This window comes from Nycticebus coucang, chromosome 8 (genome assembly GCF_027406575.1).
Source record: "Nycticebus coucang isolate mNycCou1 chromosome 8, mNycCou1.pri, whole genome shotgun sequence".
Taxonomy (NCBI): domain Eukaryota; kingdom Metazoa; phylum Chordata; class Mammalia; order Primates; family Lorisidae; genus Nycticebus; species Nycticebus coucang.
Genome location: NC_069787.1, coordinates 101,141,497 through 101,161,810, shown reverse-complemented (window position 1 = coordinate 101,161,810; position 20,314 = coordinate 101,141,497). Strand labels below are relative to the sequence as shown.

Genomic DNA, 20,314 nt, shown 5'->3' with positions numbered 1-20,314 from the left:
GGTTTGAACCTGCCACCTCCGGCATTTGGGACTGGCGCCCTACTCCTTGAGCCACAGGTGCCACCCTCTCTTTCTTCTTAATACATTTTGGTGTTGGCTTTGTGTTGTTTTTTTCTTTTTTTTTTTTTTTGTAGAGACAGAGTCTCACTTTATGGCCCGCGGTAGAGTGCCGTGGCCTCACACAGCTCACAGCAACCTCCAACTCCTGGGCTTCAGCGATTCTCTTGCCTCAGCCTCCCAAGTAGCTGGGACTACAGGCGCCTGCCACAACGCCCGGCTATTTTTTGGCTGCAGTTTGGCCGGGGCTGGGTTTGAACCCGTCACCCTCGGTATATGGGGCCGGCGCCCTACCGACTGAACCACAGGCGCCGCCCGGCTTTGTGTTGTTTTAGGGGACACATTGAGGGCAATAAGGATGAGTAAAGAAATAATCACACTTAAATGTAATTGGGTAAAATTTCAGAACTTAAAGGACAAAGAGAAAATCATATAAGAAAAGAAAGAAAAAACAGTTTGCATATAAAGAGATGAGATTGAGCCTGCTATCAAATTCCACACCTTTTAGATACTGTAAGACAAAGAGCACTATCTCCCAAGTTTGGAAGGAAAATTAATTTGAATTTGGGATTCTATAGCCAGCCAAATTACACTCAAGGCAAACACAAAATAAAGACATTTCCTGAAATTTAGGTAGTCAGAAAATGCACTACTCAGGCACCGAATGTAAATAAATTACTTAAGAAGATGTCTCACTGAAACATTCAAAAGAGTAAGTTGTGCCCAGGAGTTCCACAAAGACCACACTGCCAAGCCAAATTTATGGCAGAGTCCTTGAAGAGCCAGCTGGCAACTGCCTCAGTGTCCCAACACAGGGTTTCTGAGAGCAGCCCGGAGGGCTCAAGGGGTCAGGTTTTTAAGGTGTGGTCTTCATCCTGGTTGACACGCAGGCTGTCCAGGTGCATTCGGGTGGGGTAGCAAGTAAGCATTGTACAGAGGCAGAATTTTACGGTTAGTTAGCTATACATCATACGTCTTTGTTTTAATATTTTCCCATACTTCTTAGTTCCAGTATTCTTTCCACCTGGTATTGTTTAAAGGTCAGTCCTGGGATAGTTCATTTCCCTGGGAGTTAGTCAAGCAAGAAGTTAGTGAGTACTTCTCATCTATCTTGGGAGTGAACCAGACTTACTCCATTTTCTTGAGGGCTTGCAGCCCAGAAATTTGCCAGGAGTTAACTGGTAGTTTTCTACTTTAGTCTAGGCTTAACAAAGCGAGATTTTTGGTTTTGAGCTTTTTTTTTTTTTTTAATAAAAGGTGAGTATGAGAAGAAATATAAACAAGGAAAAAATGAGCTGGTACCAGTTTGGATACTGATACCTGGGACATTCTCCTTTGGCCTGAATATGTTTAATAATCTAAGATTATTCTCTCCTCAAGAGCTCTAAAACAGCTACTTGGGAGGCTGAGGCAAGAGAATCACTTAAGCCCAAGAGTTTGAGGTTGCTGTGATGTTATGGCACTATACCAAGAGCGACAAAGTGAAACTCTATCTCAAAAAAAAAAAAAAAAAGGGTGGCGCCTGTGGCTCAGTGAATAGGGTGCTGGCCCCATATACCGAGGGTGGCAGGTTCCAACCCGGCCCCGGCCAAACTGCAACAACAAAAAAAATAGCTGGGTGTGTGGTAGTCCCTGTAGTCCCCTCCTGTAGTCCCAGCTACTCAGGAGGCTGAGGCAAGAGAATTGCCTAAGCCCAAGAACTGGAGATTACTGTGAGCTGTGATGCCATAGTACTCTACTGTGGGCAATAATGTGAGACTCTGTCTCTAAAAAAAAAAAAGAACTCTAGGTGGCGCCTGTGGCTCAAAGGAGTAGGGCGCCGGCCCCATATGCTGGAAGTTGTGGTTCAAACCCAGCTCTAGCCAAAAACTGTAAAAAAAAAAAAAAAGCTCTAAAACATACTACTTGATATATATAATAATGTTATTAATATGGGTTTAATATCTTAGATACAATCTATAAACCAAAAAAATTAACAAAATGAACAGAACACAATATAAATAGTATAAGCCTTGACAAAGCAAAAGGGAAAACAGTGCTGAAATATGGGGAGCTAAATTCTCTAAATTCTTTTAGCTGCAATTAATACAAATGGTCCTCAGCTTATGGCAGGATTACATCCTGGTAGGCCTATCCTGTCTTGAAAATATCATAAGTCAAAAAAGCATTGAATACACCTACTCCACTGAACAGCATAGTTTAGCCTAGCCTGCCTTAAACACACCCAGAACACGTAGATTCTTCTGCAGCTGGGCAAAATCACCCAGCAGTACAGTGCACTGCAGGGTATTAGTTGTTTGCCCTGGTGATCCCGGCTAACCATGGTGCAGCTTGCTGCCTCTGCCCAGTGTCACAAGAGAGCACTCTACCTACCACATATTGCTAGCCCAGGAAAAGCTCAAAATTCAAAATTCGAAGTACGGTTTTTACTGAATGTGTATTGCTTTTGCACCATAGTAGAATCAAAAAATCTTAAGAACCATGCGTGGTAAGTTGGGGATCATCTGTATGTCAAAGACCAGGCCTGGCTGATTTGATTTTAGGGTTTCATTAAATGCAAAATCAGGAAGACTCCAGAAGCAGAGGTAAAGGAAATTTCTCTAGTGATGTATTAGAACTGTCACTGATTTTTAGAGCTGAGTGTCTTCATCTCTTCCCAACTCTCGGATACATGATGTTGTTAGCTTGAAATTAGCTATAGTTGGAATATTTACACTTCAGATATGGATGGGCAAATGCCATATACATCAGGGCTTTTTTTTTTCCTCCCAAGAGCCAGTTGTTAAATACTCAACAGCACGGCCCTGGGAAAGTTGGACCCTTCGGGCCTGAAGAATTATGAGATGATAAAGATGGTAGAAACAGGTCATGAGACCCTCAGGGCTAGAAGGGTTGTGGGGGACGTAGTGGAATTCCTGCAAGGGGAAATCTGCAGAGATAAGAGTCAGTAAACTTTTTCTTAAAGGGTCCAATGATACATATCTTGGAACTGTTCAACTCTGCTGTTACCAAAGCAGCCACATACAATTCCTAAATGGAGACTGAAAGTGTTCCAAGGAAGTTTTTATTTACAACACAGGTAGCCAGCCAAGGGGCCGTGGTTTGCCAATTATGATATGGCACAGGAAATGGCTCAGCAATCAAACTATCCAGCTAGACAACTGGATATTTGAGCCAGAGGTCCCATTCCTGGCTTCCCACCACCTACCAGTGGTTTGGGGTTGATCAGAATTTCCTGTGCCTCAGGCAAGAGAACGAAAGGTGCCATATTAGATAGAATTCGGTTTGTCTTTATAGCAGCCTAAACATGCATGATTTAATAGTGGTTTAGAACACACACACAGATTTATTCCCTTGTGTATAGGCCTGGGGTTTGGCCATCCCGGCCAGGCAAAGTGTGAGACCCGTATCTGTCAAGCTTTCCTCTCTGTTCTTCCAAAACATGGGCTTCATCCTCATACCCCACACTCTGTACAAACCCTTCCCAGAAACTGTATGCACTTACCCACTTACATCCTATTGGCCAAAACTAAGCTGGCCATGCCCATGTAGAAAACAGGTAGTGATATGGAGTTTTCAGCTACAAATGGGGTGTGAATTAGAAGATGAGGCAGATGCCAAAGGACAGCAGGTGGTCTCTGTTGTTGACAATGCCTGTTGACTACGGCCACTTCAGCAGAGGACACGCCACACTGAGCCAGATGGACCTGTGCGACTGCACAGGACCCACGCTAAGAAGGGCCCACACTTGGTTTAACAGTGGGGCGTCAGCCTCTTGAAATTATTAACAATTTTATCTTTTAACTTGAATTTTGGAAATGAGGTCTGATGAGACAATGGATGTGTGCATGAGCAGAAGGGATTCATGTAGTATGCATGTGTGCTGTGGCCCTTCCAGGCCCTGTTCCCGTGTCACATTGCTAGTTCCTGCTACACAGCTGCCATGACACACTTACCTTGTACTCCTGTCCTCACTCTCAGGGGCCTCTATGATTGTTTTAATGTTCTGCTATTGCCGTTTTGAATTTTTAATTAATTCATTATTATTATTATTATTATTTTGCAGTTTTGGGCCAGGGCTGGGTTTGAACCCACCACCTCCAGCATATGGGGCCGGCACCCTACTCCTTTGAGCCACAGGTGCCGCCCATTTTTAGTTAATTTTTGTTTTAAATTTTTTCTTTTTTTTTTTGACAGAGTCTCACTCTGTTGCCCAGGCTAGAGTGCCATGGCATCAGCCTAATTCACCTCAAATTCCTGGATTCAAGTGATCTTTCTGCCTCAGCCTCCCAAGGAGCTGGGACTACGGGCACCAGCCATTACATCTAGCTAATTTTTCTATTTTTAGTAGACAAAGAATTTCTCTCTTGCTCAGATTGGTCCCAAACTCCTGAGTTCAAGGGATCCTCCTGCTTCAGCCTTCCAGAGTGCTAGGAGGTGTGAGCCATTGCACCTGGCCTGAATTTTTAATTAATTTTATCTTTGAACTTGTGTTTTGTAAATGAAGTCCAGTAGGGTAATGAAGGATATTTATATTGCCATCCCATTATAATGTTTGCAATTCCCCAGCAGCACAGAATTCCAGTGGACCCATAATTTCAGCAAGACTCAAAGCAAGTATAAGGAATCCACGTTATATCTGTGACTAAGCAGGAGTGCTGACAACTTTGAGAGGCCACACTTTCCATTCGAACAGAACTTGCTTCAAATGCAGAAAGAAGGCAGTGGTGTCCTAGGAAACATTATCAAGGAATCATATCATATCTTTTCCTGTATTAGCCAATCACTTACATTCAGAATGATGACAGATAAATAACAGGACAACCCTTATTGTCAGTAATAATAATTGGAAAGTAGGGTGGTGCCTGTAGCTCAAAGGAGTAGAGCGCCGGCCCCATATGCCGGAGGTGGCGGGTTCAAACCCAGCCCTGGCCAAAAACTGCAAAAAAAAAAAAAAAATAATAATAATAATAATTGGAAAGTAAAGACAGCAGTGTTGGTACAATGTGCTCACACTAAGAAGCAAAATTAAAAAGTCTTATTGGCTCAGCACCTGTGGCTCAAGTGGCTAAGGCACCAGCCACATACACCTGAGCTGGTGGGTTCGAATCCAGCCTGGGCCTGCCAAACAACAATGATGGCTGCAATAAATAAAAAAAAAAATAGCCGGTATTGTAGCAGGCGCCTCTAGTCCCAGTTACTTGGGAGGCTAAGGCAGGAGACTCACTTGAGCCCAGGAGTTGGAGGTTGCTGTGAGCTGTGATGCAATGGTCCTCCACCCAGGGCAATAGCTTGAGGCTCTGTCTCAAAAAAAAAAAGGGTCTTATGCCATGTTTCCACCATTCTGGCAAGAGCAAAATATGTGTGCATGTACAAACTATGAAATATAAATTATACAATTTCCATGATTTTGCATATGAATTAAATGCTCTTAATTTTTTTCTCTAAAACCGTCATTGCACAATATAAAGATGAATGATAAAATTCCTGCTAATAGTATACAATTTCAATTTTACTCTACTTAAAATGACATTAAATAGCAAATAAAAAGGACAAATCAAGAGGGAGACCCCAGAAGAAAGGAAAAATTTTCACATTTTAGGATTTTTAGTAGTATTTTTTTCCTGCCTTTTGAGTGAGGGTCTGCATTTTTATTTTGCACAGGCCCCTGCAAATGTCATAGCCACCTCTGGCGGCAGGTTACCCCTGGATGCCACATAGGACTGGTCTCACCCCTCAGGTCCACTGTCAGGAGCAGACACCCCTCTCCTCAGTGAGCACAGCAGAGGTCCCGAGGAACTAGGTGCACACAAGCCCTGCCCCCACCAACTTCAGAGGATACAGTAAGGGCCCTTATTTATCTGGATACCCAGATGACATCTTGGGGAGAGGAAGGAAGAGCACTCAGAGCTCAGAAAGACAGAAATTGGAGACACTGAATTTTCCAAAAGAGTCTATGGAAAGCAGCCACACGAGGGAGTTCGAGTCCAAACAGGCTGAATATTCAGAATGAAAGGAGACTTTTCTTTTCTTTTTTTTTTTTGTGGTTTTTGGCCGGGGCTGGGTTTGAACCCGCCACTTCCGGCATATGGGACCAGCGCCCTACTCCTTGAGCCACAGGGGCTGCCCTGAAAGGAGACTTTTCATTGGAGAAAGACACATCTGCTGTTTAAAGGCAAGCAAGCCTAGGCTTCTTCATGACACAGTCGGGTGGGGCTGACAAAAAAAGTCCTAATCTCTGCAGATCTGAATGGGGCCTGTGCACCCACAAGTCTGCTACCCTCAGATCACAGCACTTTCAGTCTGTAATAGCCTCCTTTCTTTCTTTTTTTTTTTTTTTGTGGTTTTTGGCTGGGGCTGGGTTTGAACCCACCACCTCCGGCATATGGGACTGGCACCCTACTCCTTGAGCCACAGGTGCTGCCCAATAGCCTCCTTTCTGTTCCTCCTTCTCTAGTCTTCTTCCTCCAGACTCCCGGTTGTCTTCCCCAGACAATTCCTGTTACCAGTTTCCTTCCATACAGACTCCATGTACTTTACAGCGAATAGATTTTACATTATCCCTTCTGTAGTATTCCAGGAAAGAATGCACAACCTGAATCTAACAATGGGGAAGTGTCAGAAAAACCCCAAATTAGAAATATTATACTTTTTAAAAAAGCATGTGTATGTGCAATAATAGTATTATCTCAAAGCATCAAGATCACAAAATACAAAGAATGGCTGCGGCCATGTTCCAGAATTGAGGGAGGTGATAGGTTAAAGCATTGCATCCAGGTTAAATTTACCAAAGTTGGTAAGTGGACTATGGTCACATAAGGACTATCCCTTTTTAGGAAGTACACACTGACATATTTAGGAGCAAAGAGCCATGGTTTGAGTGCATGTGTGTGAGCGTGTGAATATATATTGGAAGGGGAAGAAAGGCACAAATGATAAGGCAAAATGTTAAAATAGGTGAATCTGCATAAAGGGTTGGTAAGCATCCCTGTAATATTTTTACTTTTGCAGTTTACGTTAAGCCTGAGTAAAAAAACGAAAAAATGTTAATTTCATTATTACTTCACAGATTCTGTATTTGCAAACTGCCTAATCACTAAACTTTATTTGTAAGCCCCAAATCAATACTCAAGATACCTTTACAGTCATTTGCAGTCATGTGCATGGGGGCAGAGGATTTGAGTGACCCCATGCACAGGTCCCCAGCTGAGGTCGAACGGGCAACGTTCTGCTTTCTTGCTTCGCCTTTCGTACTATAAACAGCCATCCTTTCTGTGGCCTGTTTAGCATTTTTTGGTGTTTTTTCTTCGTGATTTTGCCGTTTAAAATGCCAACTGTACTGCTAAGGTGCTGTCTAGCATTCCTTAGCCCAAGAAGGCTGTGATGTCTGCCGGGAGGCAAAACATCTCACAAGAATACCCCTTGCTATCTTGATTTTACAGGCAAACTGTTCTCAGGAATTCAACCGTAAACAGCAACGGTACTTTCCCCTTGCGTATCTCTTCAAAAATGCACCCCCTGCCTTAGGGTCCTTCTCCTAGTAATTTTCCAGAAACTAGCCCCCTCCCCGCCCTGCTAGGAACAGCCCTTAGTTACTTCCTCATTTGTGTGCTTATAAGCCCAGCTGAAAAATAAACTCTTTGGAGCTTGATCAGACTCTTGACTTGCTCTCATTCTTTCGTGTCTCTTGTCCCCTCATTCGACTGACCCCTTTGTTTCCCAGGTCCCCGTTGAATTCCCCGTGGGCAGGGGCAATTGGCGCCCAACGTGGGGCAAGGGTACGGGGGTGTCATCGAACGTTGCTGCCAGTAAGGGTACCCTTATCATTGGATTGCCGCAACACCAAGGTTGTGAGTGAAAATCCGCACTGTGATCGCCGCGCCACAAGAAGGACGTGAGTGAAGATCCGCACTGAGATCGCCGCAGAATTGCCCACCTGCGAGTCTGATCCGTCAAGGTAAGAGAAAGCAACGAGTTTATGGGACAAACGTTAAGTAAACATAACTTGTTTATTCAGGGACTCAAGGAGTCCCTCAAGACAAGAGGAATTCGGGTAAAGAAAAAAAGATCTCTATAAATTTTTTGTTTTTATTGGTGATATCTGTCCTTGGTTCCCCCAAAAAGGCACTATTGAAGTTCTGAGATGGACTAGAGTCGGTGATTGTCTAAAAGATTATTATAGAACATTCGGCCCCGAAAAAATCCCCGTTCAGGCATTTTCCTACTGGAACTTGATCTATGATATTTTAAAAACTTACAACCAATGGCCTGATGTCCAAGAGGTTGTTAAAGAAGGGGAGAAGGCGCTTAAAGAACACTCCAGACCACCCTCAGCCTGCCCTTCTGTTTCTGTTCCTATGCCTGAGCCTGAAAAACGGAGGTTCCCTGTCCAGCCCTGAGTGGGAAAATCCTATATCAATGTTACATCTCATAAATGCCTCTCATTTGTAAAATGTAATAATTTGGTTGTTTAAATTGTTGGGGAAACTGAATCTTTGTCTTAGGGTAAGATTCTTACCTTTTAAACCTTCTAGTTATCAGTTTGGCTGAGTGAATGGGTGACTTCATGGTAAACTGGGATCCTGTTTTGTGGAAAGTGAGTTTTTAAGAGTAAGAGAAATTAGACAGGAGAATGGCATTGTGTAAAGAAAGAATCTTGTATGATAAATTTTGTCCTGAAACAGAATGGTTGTGTAAGAAAGTGAAAGGCAGGGCAAAAGTTAAAGAAAGTTTAGAATGTTTGTAGAAGGTCTGTGCAGGTTAAATGAAGTTCATAAAAGAAACTTTGTGAAAGAATTTACAGGGAGGCACCTGTGGCTCAAGGAGTAAGGCGCCGGTCCCATATGCCAGAGGTGGTGGGTTCAAACCCAGCCCCGGCCAAAATCCAAAAGAAAAAAAAAAAAAAAAAGAAAGAATTTACATGTAATCCAGTTGACTATGTATTTCCTTTAAAATCTTTTAGCTGGTAATTTTCTTTAAACAAATGTTTTAGGCCTTTAATATTTAACAAATCTTCCAAAATAAAAACTCTAAATCTGGGGCTATCAGGTTTGTCCCCCAAAACCCGCCCCCTCAAGTCCAAGCCTCCTCTCCCTCTCCCGAGCAACTGCCGGCAGCGCAGGACTGGACCTCTGTTCCTCCACCAGCGCAATACTAACACCTGAAATGGGCATCCAAATCCTCCCTACTGGGGTTTATAGCCCCTTGCCCCCCCAACACTTTCGGACTTCTTCTTGGCCATGCCAGTACCACCCTGCAAGGCCTCACTATTCCCCCCGCATCATTGATAATGATTACACCGGAGAAATTAAAATACTTGCTTCCGCCTCCCTCGGCCCTATAACCATTCACCCAGGCCAAAGAATAGCTCAGCTAATATTACTTCCCCTCTTACCCTCCAACCATCCTTATTGTCTAAAAACCCGGGGTACTCATAACCTCGGTTCCTCTGACGCTTATTGAGTCAGACAAATCACACAAGAAAAACCCCTCCTTAAGCTACAATTAAACGGCAAAACTTTTGAAGGATTACTTGACACTGGGGCAGACACCACAGTAATCGCCAGTAAATACTGGCCCCCTTCCTGGCCCCTCACTACTTCCCTAACCCATCTCCGGGGTATTGGCCAAACCTCCAACCCCCAACAGAGTGCTGAAATCCTCAAATGGACAGACGAGGAAGGTAACACTGGTACTGTCCAACCTTATGTTGTGCCTGGCCTCCCAGTCAATCTCTGGGGCAGAGACATCCTGGCCCAACTAAGACTAATTATGTGCAGTCCAAATATGAAAGAAAATACAGCCAGATGGCTGCCTGAAAGATTAGTAAAACAAATTGATAACAATTCTAAAATCCAGGGAGAAAAACCTCCCTGAGATTATCTTTCTCCTTTCCCTTCCAGAACCACGGATTTCCATCCATGATGCTGCCTTATCTCCTGATCTTCTGCCTCCCGGCACTGGGCCAACCTGTTCCAGCGGTCACCAAGCCCTTCGCTTGTAGATTTACAAAAACAAAAATTTTCTTCTGAGGCAAACGAGTGATGGAAATCCTCCATGTACTCCTTACTCATGCCCCTTGCAGGTCCCCTTATTCTTGCTATTAATAATCACCCTTGGACCCATTATTCTTAACAAAATCATGAATTTTATCAAATCACAGATTGACTCCCTGGCATCAAAACCCATTCAAGTCCATTATCATAGACTCGACCTTGCAGACCGGGGCCTTGCCAATGAAAATATTCCTCCGGGAACCGCGTAAGCACTCAGAGCTATGCACGTTGACTCACCATCATATGTGAGTACAACCTGGGTACCTTTTTACGGAGTGCAATAAAGACACTGCAAAGGGAAGGCATAAACAGCCTCTCTGAGTCCCTTGGAAGCAAACCTGATTTGCATAGAGGTTAGCGTCCTAAAAATTTCTCCTCTCCTCCCCAAAAGACACTCAAACTTATCATGCGGTCATTATGCCCGCGGGAGGAATCAGGTCAATACTTCCCCCCAAAAGGTTAATGCCCTCTCTTCTACGCCGACAACTGACAGACCCCAACAATTTAAAAAACTAAAAGGGAGGAGATGCCGGGAGCCAAAACATCTCACAAGAATACCCCTTGCTATCTTGATTTTACAGGCAAACTATTCTCAGGAATTCAACTGTAAACAGCAACGGTACTTTCCCCTTGCGTATCTCTTCAAAAATGCACCCCCTGCCTTAGGGTCCTTCTCCTAGTAATTTTCCAGAAACTAGCCCCCTCCCCGCCCTGCTAGGAACAGCCCTTAGTTACTTCCTCGTTTGTGTGCTTATAAGCCCAGCGAAAAATAAACTCTTCGGAGCTTGATCAGACTCTTGACTTGCTCTCATTCTTTCGTATCTCTTGTCCCCTCATTCGACTGACCCCTTTGTTTCCCAGGTCCCCGTTGAATTCCCCGAGGGCCGGGGCAGATGTCGAGTTTCATTCAGGCAGGAGTTAGAGCACTTTTGGCCAGGAGTTCAGTGTTAATAAACCAACAACATATTTTAAATATATGTTAAATGAACAATATACTGTATATTAAATGTATTAAATCAACAACACACACATAGAATATGGTTATGTATGGATGGGTTTGCAAAAATATTGTGACTTATTGGAAGGCTTAATGGAAGGAGACTTTATAGGAAGCTAGCCCTCAATTTCCCTTGGGAGAAAATGGTTTGGTATTCAGTGTTCTCAGCAACTTTATAGAATATAACTGCAGAGAATAAGGAGAAGGACTATTTACATATATCCACTTCTTCCACACACACGATAGCATACAGTATATTAGGTTCTTACCTTATATTTTTAAACAGTATTTCTTAGAAATCATTCTATGAGATTATATGCATTCTTTCAAACAGACACCTGATATTCCCCCCATGATTATCCTAATTGATCTTATTAGTCATTTAGTAACAGACACTTGGGCTTTTTGTTTTATTTTTTATTTTTAATTGGATATATATATTAGCAAGTTTATTTTTTCTATTTTCATTTAATTATGAATTTTTAATTCATAAAGCAATTCATCATTATGACAGCTTTAAATAACCCATTAAATTGTTCTGGGCACTGCCCTCCTTGGAATATTTTTTTAAGTAATGTATTCATTTATTTTCATTTTTTAATTGACAAACATGTACATATTTATTGTGTATGGATGTTTTGAAATATGCTTATGCTGGGGATTATCTACATTGAGCTAATTAATATAGGCATGACCTCACACATTTATTATTTTTTGTAGAAAGAACACTTAAAATCTACTCTTTTTTTTTTTTTTTTTGTAGAGACAGAGTCTCACTTTATGGCCCTCGGTAGAGTGCCGTGGCCTCACACAGCTCACAGCAACCTCCAATTCCTGGGCTTAAGCGATTCTCTTGCCTCAGCCTCCTGAGCAGCTGGGACTACAGGCGCCCGCCACAACGCCCGGCTATTTTTTGGTTGCAATTTGGCCGGGGCCGGGTTTGAACCCGCCACCCTCGGTATATGGGGCCGGCGCCTTACCGACTGAGCCACAGGCACTTTATGTTCAAAAATATAATACATTGCTATTAACTACAGTCACCAAGTTATGCACTAGACCTCTTCAACGTACTCCTCAAATCTAACTGAAATTTTGTGTACTTTGATCAAAATCTTCCCAACCCTCCCTCCACATGCAATCCCAAGACCATTCTACTCTCTACTTCTATAAATTCAACTTTTTAGATCCCAAATATGTGTAGGTGAGAATATGCAGCATTTATCTTTTTGCATCTGGCTTATTTCACTTAACACAATGTCCTTCGCATTAATCCACGTCACAAAACAGGGGATTTCCCTTTTTAAAAGGCTGAATAGTATTCCATTGTGTATGTATCACTTTTTTTTTAACCCGCTCATGTGTTGATGGACACTTAGATTGATTCCATAGCTTGGCTATTGTAAATAGTGCTGCAGCAAATATGGAAGTGTAGATATCCCTCTGACATTGATTTCATGTCATTTGATATATACCCAGTAATGGGATTGCTGGATTATGTGGTGGTTCTATTTTTAATGTACTGAGAAACCTCCATACTGTTTTCCTTATTTTTTTATTAAATCATAAACACATAGATCATGTATACGTTAATGCATTTATGGGGTACAATGTGCTGATTTCATATAGAATTAGGAACACTTACATCACACTGGTTAATATATACCTCATCTCGTTTACTTAGTTATTGTGTTAAGACATTTGTACTCTATACTTAATCCATACTGTTTTCCATAATAGTCATTTCCATCAACAATGTGCTAGGGTTCCCTTTTCTCCACATCCTCTTCAACACTTACCTTTCATCTTTTTGATAGTAGCCAGTCTAACAGATATAAAGTGATATCTCCTTATGGTTTTAATTTGCATTTCTCTGATGATTAGTGGCGGTGACATTTTTTTTTTTCCAAAGCCCATTGGTGATTTGTGTATCTTCTTTTTAGAAATGTCTATTCAAATCTTTTGTTTTCTTCCTGAGTTATTTGAGTTTCTATGTTTTGGATATTAGCCCCTTATCAGACTTATGGCTCGCACATATTTCCTCCTGTTCCATAGGTTTTTTGTCCCATCGGCTGTTTCCTTGGTTGTGCAGAAGCTTTCTATTTTGGTGTAACACCATTTGTCTATTTGCGCAAAATCATGGCCCAGACCAGTATCATCGCACTTCCTCCCTGTGTTTTATTTTAGTAGGATTATAGTTTCAGGTCTTACATTTAAGTCTTTTTATTCCATTTTGAATTAATTTTTGTATACGGTGTGAGATAAAAGTCTAATTCTATCCTTCTCCTCATGCATATCCAGCTGTTAAAAGACTGCTCTCTCCCCCTTGTTTGGTCTTGGCATCTTTGTAAAAAATCAGTTGAACAGAAAGGTATGGGTTTATTTCTGAGCTCTATTCTGTCCCATTGGTCTACATATTTACTTCCCTACCACTGTCACATTCTAATTACTATACTTTTGTGTATATTCGGAAGTCTGATACTGTGATATCCCCAGTTTTTTTTTTTTCTTTTTGTTTTTGGCAACAGTGTCTCACTTTCTCACCCTCATTAGAGTGCTTTGGCACTACAGCTCACAGAAACCTCAAGATCTGGACACAAAAATCTAGTCACAAGTCAACATGCCCTCAGCAGGCTCTCTTCTACTCTTCATCCAGCAAAGAATGTTGGCTGGCACCAGCTAAAGGCCAAGGCACCAAAATGGAAGTGCTGCAGCCACAGTTCTCTCCAGGGGCTGACCACCATGTGCCTGAGTGGGTGGACAGCAGCTCTTCCGGGGCTGTCACCTGTCCTGTGGCTCTCTTCTACCTTTGAATGACTAATTCTATTCTCGCTGATTCTCTAAAATGATACGAAACCTGCGGTGAAACCCACATCCTTCCCATGCACCAGAAGGCCCACACCACATCCTTCCACCCCCTTTCCTCTATTTTTGGTGAGAAAATGAATCAAAGTAGCTCACATAAAAGGCTTGTGTGTGTGTTTGTGTGTGTATGAGAGAGACGACAGAGGCAGAGAGTACAGATCTCATACATCCCAAATCCAACCACTTCTTGCCGTCCACCCTCTACTTCCCTGTCTAAACCACCTCAATCTCTCCCCTGCTTTGTTGGTACACCCCCTAGCTGACCTCCCTACTTTCACTTTTATGCCCTAACTTTTAGGTACAAGTTGCCAGATATAATACAGTATGCTCAGTTAAATTTGCATTTCTGATGAACAATGCATACATCCTTAGCATCAATATGTCACAAATTGCACGGGATATACTTACCCTAAAAAATGATTCATCTCTCTGTATCTGAAATTAAAATTTAACTGGAGATTATTAGGTTCTATTTGCTGATTCTGTTGGCTCTGTTCTGTAGCAACCAGAGTTGTCCCTTGTCCAATAGCTTCCCAGCTTGGAAGCAAAGTCCTGTCAAAGACAGGGACCGTCCCATGAGCCGCCTTCCTCAGTGCTTCTGGGATCTCCCCTCCCCTACTCTCCCTAACCCACCTACCCTGCCACACCGGCTTCCTGTCACTCCTTGAGCAGCTCTTGGCTGCATTACCAGCTCCATTTTCTTCAGATTTTGCCCGATGCCATTACTTTTTCAGGGAGGCCTTCTCTGACACCCTCGAAAAAACCGTAGCTGCCCTCCCTATCTTCTGCCCCCTCTCCCTGCTTTTTTCCCAGAACACTTGTATCACCTTCCAACATACCACATATCTGCACCTACTGGTTTGTAGTCCGTCTCCCCCCTAAAATGCCTGGCCCGTGAGGACGGGGACTGTGTTTCATCCAAGCTGAATCTCCAGCATCAGCCTCTGCTTGGCACATAGCAGACACTCAATAAATATTTGCTGAACCAGTGATGAAACCCAGGGCAGGAAATATAGCCAGGAAAGTCCAGAAACAAGGGAGTTTTTGTTTTGTTTTTCTTCCTCGGCAGGCTTGCTCTAATCTTTCTCCACTTACTTGTCTTGCTCAAGGCCCACTTTGGCTACCGTCCAGGCCTTGCTAGGGCTTTTCAGGGGTGCTATCAAAAGCGGGGGTAATCTGACTGGCTCAGCTTTTCCTCCCCACCTCCCTTCCTCTCTCCCTTTCTAGTAGTGTTTAATTTTTTTCAAATAAATGAGTAGTATTTCTAAAAATGTAGCTTATTTTCTTAGTGGGCCAAGACTGAAGATTCAGAGTGATTGGGAGCTCTAACAGTCTAGAGCAGGGGTCCTCAAACTGCGGTCCCCGGGCCACATGAGGCGGTATGATTGTATTTGTTCCCGTTTGGTTTTTTTACTTCAAAATAAGATATGTGCAGTGTGCATGGGAATTTGTTCATAGTTTTTTCTTTTAAACTATGGTCCAGCTCTCCAACGGTCCGAGGGACAGTGAATTGGCCCCCTTTTTAAAAAGTTTGAGGACGCCTGGTCTAGAGTGAATGTCACCGATAGCAAACATTACGGTATACTTTAAAATAATGAAAAGAATGAAATTGGAGTGTTCCTAATGCAAAGAAATAATAAATGCCTTAGGCAATGGATACCCCAATTATGCATCGTACAATTGTATCAAAAATTCACATCTACCCCATAAATACATACAACTACTATGCACCTATAAGAATTGAATGTAGTCTAGGCAGCGGCGTCTGAGGAGGCTTGTTCAGCAATGGCCAAGATTAAGGCTCGGGACCTTCGCGGCAAGAAGAAGGAGGAGCTCCTGAAACAGTTGGACGATCTCAAGGTGGAGTTGTCCCAGCTCCGTGTCGCCAAAGTGACAGGCGGCGCGGCGTCCAAACTCTCGAAGATCCGAGTCGTCCGTAAATCCATCGCCCGTGTTCTCACCGTCATCAACCAGACTCAGAAAGAAAACCTCAGGAAGTTCTACAAGGGCAAGAAGTTCAAGCCCCTGGATCTGCGGCCTAAGAAGACACGTGCCATGCGGCGCCGGCTCAACACGCACGAGGAGAACCTGAAGACCGAGAAGCAGCAAGGAACGGCTACACCCTCTGCGGAAGTATGCCGTCAAAGCCTGAGTCTTACAGTGTCAATAAAAACACAAAACTGGCTGATGTTAAAAAAAAAAAGAATTGAATGTAATTTGTTCTAATGAGCAAATACCACTAAACGTCTCTCTCTATTCCCTCCTAGGCTCAGGTTCCCTCACCAGTTCTCTAGTTTATATTAACCAGGAGAGACTTTATTTGGTAGTGAACAGCGCCCAATCTTAGTCACTTAAAGAAGACTTTGACTTCCTGCTCATGCTACATTTTCTTTCTTTCATTTTTTTTGTTTCAGTTTGGTCCAGGCCAGGTTCAAACCCACTGCCCTCCGTATATGGGGCTGGTGCCCTACCCACTGAGCCACAGGAGCCGCCATGCTACATTTTCGAAATAAATTGGCAGTGGCTTTGCAGTTCACAGTCTCCGAAACCTAGACTGAATGCTGGTGTTCTGAAGTGTGGCTGCTCACCCCCTTCAGATAAGGGAAAGAGAGAGACCCAGGGGCATGTACTGCTTCTTAAATGCACCAGCCCAGAAGTGAGGGCCGTCACTTCCACTCACGGCCCTCTGTGCAGAATCAGTCACATGCTCCACATACTGCGAGAGAGTTAGGAAAGGTGGAGCACACGTAGATATTCCATAAGAAGCGGCTGTCTCTCTTCCTAGGAGCAATCTTGGGGAGGGGGTAGAGAGACGCAAGTGGGGGAGGGGTCTGTTCAGACCCAGGTGTTCATCTGCTCACCCATTTCACCTCCCGGGGGTCCTCAAACTACAGCCTGCTGGCCACAGGAGGCGGTGTGATTGTATTTGTTCCCATTTTGTTTTTTTACTTTAAAATAAGATATGTGCAGTGTGCATAGGAATTTGTTCATAGTTGTTTTTTTTTAAACTATAGTCTGGCCCTCCAACCGTCTGAGGGACAGTGAACTGGCCCCCTGTTTAAAAAGTTTGAGGACCTCTGTTTGGAGAACTCAAATTAGCCCTGGCCTATGTAGAGGAAGAGAGCAAATCTGAGCCAGTTTCCAGCACCTGCACCAGGCCTGGCAGCAGTGGGGAATCAGCATGGTTTCCTGGGGAAGGCAGGCACCAATTCTGCCTCCCAGTCCATCCCCTGATCCCACACCTGCTATGGAAAATTGTAACATGACCTTTCATTCGCCCAGCACTGACCCTTTTCAAAGAGCTTTTCCTTTTATGTAGACTTCACAAGAAGTAGATTGAGATTATTCCCTTTTACAGAGAAGAAACTAGAAGCTCAGAAAGGTTAGAAAGGGAATCACCCAAGGCCACAGAGCTCACAAGTGACGTTACTGGGACTTCTGCAGCTCTGTCTGTGTCTCCCTGGTCCAGACTCATGCTTCTCTGAAGGACTGGGGCAGGGGCTGGGGTGGGGGAGAACACAGCTGGCCCACAGGTCTCTTTGGCCACACTCACACGACTGGGAAACCATCGCTGCTGCCTCATTATTCATGAACAGGTTGAGATACAAACACTGGGCAAAAGGCAGGGTGTGGGGAGGGCTGGGAAAGGGGGTCATCTGTGCTCAGGAACCGGAGACCTGAGAGCGAACAACAGCCTCAGCTTTAGGACTGTGTGACTTTTCCTTAATTGCACATTCCATAATTTAAGTTAGATGTTTAAATTGTTTTGAAGCTTTCAGAATTCAAATATACTTTGAAAGTCCCAGTTTTGTGGAGATTATAATTGGGATGCCACTGGCACCTAAACTGCAATATTGTCAGATCTGGGCCACCATCCCTTCGTACAGGGCCTCAGCTCTCATTCTTCCCCCTGGACCCCAGGAGGAGCCCCAGCTATTCCCAAGTCCTCAGATGCTTCACCTCTTTCAGAACTTGGCATTGTGTGCCTGATGTGTGTGAAGCACTGTGCTCAGCAATGCCTGGGGATAGGACAGAGCACCAGGGAGGAGCCGGGGGTGGGGTGGGGCGCAGGGCCTGTGAGCATCCACGTGGCTGAATCCTCAGCCTGCCACGGAGCCTGAAGCTGCCCTGTTTCAAGGCGAGATCTCACAGAGCACTTTGTTATTTCTGCTCCTTTGGCTCCTCCCATACAGATTACAAACCAGTTGAGGCAGCCAGTCCTCGGGTAGTAGAGACTCACACCCTCCCAACCCCGTGGTCTTCATCTTTATCCTCCCTAGGGACCTCTCACTCATTCTTCAATCCAAACCTCTAAGCTGCTGGGCACATCAGCCAATGCAAACCCATCCTTGTGGAGAGGACTATCCACTAATACCACTCACCAGGGACATGGTAGACCGAGGGCCAGGCCCCCCAGAACCCCTGAGATATCAGTGATACTCAATGACACCTCCAAGGATAGTTTCCTGCTTCTTTTAGTTTATTTCCTAGGATAATGTACACAGCACCCTCAAAGCAATCTTATATTTCAAAAGACATCATGCCAGCAGGACCAGAGGGTCAGCTAATCAAGAAAGACTACATTCAACCAGATAAAGGCATAACTCTTTACTATAAGTCCTCACTGGAGGACTCAAGGGCCGTATGAAGAGCAGGACCTCACCATCTGGATGTGTGCATCTCCACAGGCACTGTCTTGCTGTCACTCATGATAGCACCTGGCATCTGTCACTGAAGGCTCCACCCAAATCAAGAACTCTTCCTTGCACTATGTTAACAACCATCCAGATCCACCTTTTTCTAATGCTGTTAATTGTTACTTTGATGTGGGGAATTTAACCTATAACACTTATGTATCAATTCAGAACACTGCCATGTATGGCTTGATGTACCGACTGACTTGTGTATTGGGAGCCTGTGTGCCCGGTGGCTCTGACCACCTAGTGAACAGCTAGCACTAAAGCAGACTTCCTCCGTGGGAACTCCATGTAGCTCGTGGATTTTATGATAGATTATGCATCAAGGAAAGTCTGACCTTGTGGAAAGACACAAACATGTGTAGACCTGCTTATGTCGGAGTTTGTACTGTTTATGACTGATGTATTCCCAGATGTGAGATAATTGGGTCAAAGTATTAAAAATGTATTTTTTATGGCTCTTAAATCAGGTTGACAAATTGCTTTCCAAGATTTGCGTGGTGGATATGTGGTATCTATAAGATCGGTTCCTTGCACTGTTGCCAGGACTAGAAATTATCGTTGTTTTAGTTTTGCCATTGTGACAGGCAAGAAGTCATACTTGTTGCATGTTTTAATTTGTATTTCTGTGATTACAGCATGCTTTAAGCTTTGGCCATGTTTATTTATGACAATGTTTCCATTTGTGTTATTTATGAGCACACACCTAGCTAAGTTTCTCTATTTTTAGTAGAGATGGGGTCTCACTCTTTTTCCAGCTGGTCCCAAACTCCTGAGCTCAAGAGCCTCCCCCCTCAGCCCTGCCAGAGAGCTAGGATTACAGATGTGAGCTACTATGCCTAGCCTTTGGTTTTTCTATATTAAAATCTTTAATCTAAATGAAATTTACTATAAGTAATATTTCCTTTTCAAAAAAGTAAGACCTCTTACAATTTCTTAAGCCAAATAAGTATACAAATAAAAGTGAAACTTGACCAAAAGTATCTTGAGGCATGTGAGGACTGGGATGTGCCTAGGAATAGCATTTTTCTTTAGTCCTCCCAGCACCCCCAATGTTTATGAACAAACAGGTTTGGGAATGGCCCATCTGATGGCCCAGTCTTTTTTCCATCACAACCACTTCAGAGGACACAAGATGAACTTGACTATTAAAATCCTCCTCTCTTTTGTTGAGTGTAATAACTACGGGGCTGATAGTTGGCGGAGTGGATGGGGTGTAGGGTAGGAGCCTTTGTTTCAGTATTCATGGGGCTTTTTCTCAAGTTGTCTATAATAGTGAACTGTTTAGGGTTTTGTCGCAAATTAATATTGTGATTTGCATTATCAGGTATCCTCAGTTCTGTGCATTGAGAAGACTATGTAGCAGCAGCAGAGATTGGGTGAGCATGAGCCCGGGCGTTCATAACAAAGAATAAAAACTTGCTTTTTGTGTTTGTTTTAATGGAAGATGGAGAAACAACTTACTACTAATAGAGAATGTGAATACATTTCTTTAGTCACTAATGTAAATTTTACTATGAAAGTACTTATGAGATGTAGAATAAATAAATCTAGAGTATCTAAGGGAATTCAATCTCCTTGTACTTGAATTTCCCTTCTTGGGATCCTATCTTACCTACGTTTCAAGAATAAATGGTGCAGTGGTA

General features: G+C 43.4%; 1 pseudogene across 1 annotated transcript; it reads left to right on the top strand.

Moving 5' to 3' along the window:
* The first annotated feature begins 15,726 nt into the window (after positions 1–15,726).
* LOC128592649 (60S ribosomal protein L35-like) lies at positions 15,727–16,156 on the top strand (annotated as a pseudogene). The gene has a single exon (XR_008381958.1). The product of XR_008381958.1 is annotated as a 60S ribosomal protein L35-like (transcript).
* Positions 16,157–20,314: the final 4,158 nt, after the last annotated feature.